The sequence below is a fragment of the Rhagoletis pomonella genome, unplaced genomic scaffold (assembly GCF_013731165.1).
Source record: "Rhagoletis pomonella isolate Grant_MI unplaced genomic scaffold, Rhpom_1.0 Rhpom_scaffold_03294, whole genome shotgun sequence".
Classification (NCBI taxonomy): Eukaryota; Metazoa; Arthropoda; class Insecta; order Diptera; family Tephritidae; genus Rhagoletis; species Rhagoletis pomonella.
The window spans coordinates 9,701-12,544 of NW_023461847.1; the positions used below are offsets into that span (position 1 = coordinate 9,701).

Consider the following 2,844-nt stretch of genomic DNA (forward strand, 5'->3'; position numbering starts at 1 on the left):
AAGTAATTAAAGTGTATTAAAAGCTTGTATTAAAAGCTGGCGACATTCGGGGAGTCGATACTCACCCCTCAGTGGAAAGTGGAAAGGGAAATCGACTGCGTCCAAGCAAATATAAGGAAAAAGGCTGACTGTAAAAAGCCTTTTTTTCTTGTATCGAGTTAATAGAGACAAAAGTGTGCCGTCACATTCCTTCCGACGAATCCCCAGCCATGTTGTTGCGTAGAATAAAGAAGTTGTGAGCATCAAATCTGGACCATTCATTTGACAGCAATTGAGTCACCATAAGCCGGTAATACAAAATCATTACACGTAAGTCAGCCACTTTCTTGCCACCATCCATTGGAAACGAGCTATCCATCAACCGTAAATAAAGATTCCTGTTTGGACTGACAAACTAAGGTCAAGCAAATCAATATATTTTCAAGCAGTCGGCTCTCCAACTAATAGTAAAACTCTTGTTTGCGCTTATGTAAACAATGGTTTAACTATGCCCTGTGACTTCGACCGCAAAATTTATACCGTAAAAAATCTTGTTTTTTGTGTGAAAAAAATATACCAGCATTACTTATAAGAGTTTCACCCTAGGTGAACCTAAAATTTTAGCAATGAGCCAATCTACACGATGACTTTCCACCCTGCGTTTTTTGTACGTTCCCTTTTAAAAAAGTCTTCGAAAGCCCTCGTGCATTTACACGATGACTTTTTCTTTTCGGCGTTTCTTGCGTTTTTTTTTTTGACATTTAAGCGTGAAATTTTCTTTGTCCAACTCTTTCGTCCCCATTTTCAAAGCGGAGCGAATCGCAAATTCAAAGTAAAAATACGGAAAAGTGAATTCTATAAAAGCTAAACGTCAAAAACTGCCCTCGATTTCGCTGACCGTGCTTGCTTGCCTACCCCGCTGACTTCCCTACACTTCTTGCCAACAAGCTCGACACGCATGACCCAGGGTGAAGTCATCGTGTTAATTTAACTTAACAATTAAGAAGAAAATTATGCTCAAAGAATACATGATATTTATATATTTATTTCTATCATATTCGTTCAATATTGCTTATACATACATATGTACCATATTTTTCAGGCATTGTCATGTGTGGAGTAAAGTGAAGCATTTCGGTATACAAAGAATAATACCTCACAAGTCATTACTTTTACTCCAGTAAAGAAATACAAATTTTAAGGAAGCCCTAGCAACATGACTGAAATTAATCGTTCGCCGAATCCATACACAACTAAATTAATTCGACAGCTTTTAATAGTTGCTTTGATATCGATTCATTTAAAAATTTCGCTTGCCAGTAAAAGTGAGTAGAGATGAATATTTAATTTTAGCAGTTTATAGATTTACTGATTAAAGTTGTGTGTTTACAGATCCCTTCCGCAATCCAAATATTTGCGGGTCTCCGCAATGCGATGCTTTTTACAAAAAATTCAGTTTTAGGGATAAGATATATAAATACGAATACCACATCGATTTGACCACAGAGTTTTCTGGCACTGGCGGTAATGCATCGAGCCTTTTTCTAAAGGCTACTTTAGACGTATTTTTCCCAAAACCTTGTGAAGGATTTCTTCGAATAAATGATGTTAAACTATGGGATACTCAAGTCAATCAAAAAAAAAATAGACATTCCCAATTACAATGACATCGAAGCCATAAGTTCAAATGAAGATGATTACTATGGAGAATTTTCAGACTCAACGACACATGCAGAAACTCGTGATGATAATGATGATATGCACCCAAAAAGTTTCGAAATGGCAAGAGATCTACAAGAACATTTATTACGTTTCTCGTTTGAAGATGGTTTAATTACTGAAGTATGCCCAAACTCTAAAGAATCTGTTTGGGCGTTAAACTTTAAAAAGGGTATATTGTCAGCTTTTCAAAATACAATGTCGCGTTTTGATGTGGATTTTAATACAACAGAAACAGATACTTCAGGAGAATGTAATGTAAACTATTCATTAGAGGATACTAATAATGTTTTCATTCAGATACGCAAAACAAAAGATATTATTTCTTGTCGGAACCGTTATTCAACAAACTCGATATTACAAACTACTCCATACAATTTTCGGGATGATAAAAAGATATGGCCTATACTTAACTCCAAAAGCTATTGCAATGTAAGTATGATTTTTTTTTAATTACTAAAATTTGTAAATTCCGTTTATATGCAAGGTACATTAAAAAACGTAGAAGCCAATTTAACGTCAAGCTTTAAAACGTCAAAGAGTAAAAATGAGAATGAGAGCAAGGCGAATTTATATAAGGTGGTATTGTTTCATTAGCTGTGAGTAGCGTTTGATTGTAAAAATTTTGTATTTCGCTATTAAGTAGGTGAAAACGTGAGAGTGTTTGTATTTTCAGTCGCCCTTTTTCATTCGGGGAAGAATAGCAGACATTTGACAATGGCCCGCTAAAAGCAAAAACAAAATACAAGTAATTGTAGTATATCGTCACTAGAGACGAATAAAGGCGCGCTAGTGTTTCGACGGCGAAAAAAGACGCATACAAAATTTGTACGAAAAAAGGCGCTTAATAAAAACTTCGGCGAAGAAAGACGCGTAACCTAGTTGACGGTGAAGAAAGACGCGTAATCATAGATTTATACTTGGCCAAGGACTGTCACTTCAGCATTATTCGCCAAAAACTCTTTACGGAATGTACATACTATTACAACCGCAAACATAGTTGACTGCGAAAATAAGTTTACGCGTCCTTCTTCGCCGTCAAATATTTTAACGCGTCTTTCTTCGCCGTCAACTATGTTAAGAGTCTTTCTTCGCTGAAGTTTTTTATGCGCCTTTTTTCGCGGTCAACTTTTGAGCTCGCGTCCT

General features: G+C 36.0%; 1 pseudogene; it reads left to right on the forward strand.

Annotated features, from left to right (window-relative positions):
* The first annotated feature begins 1,035 nt into the window (after nucleotides 1-1,035).
* On the forward strand, nucleotides 1,036-2,175 carry LOC118754061 (annotated as a pseudogene).
* The last annotated feature ends 669 nt before the right edge of the window (nucleotides 2,176-2,844 follow it).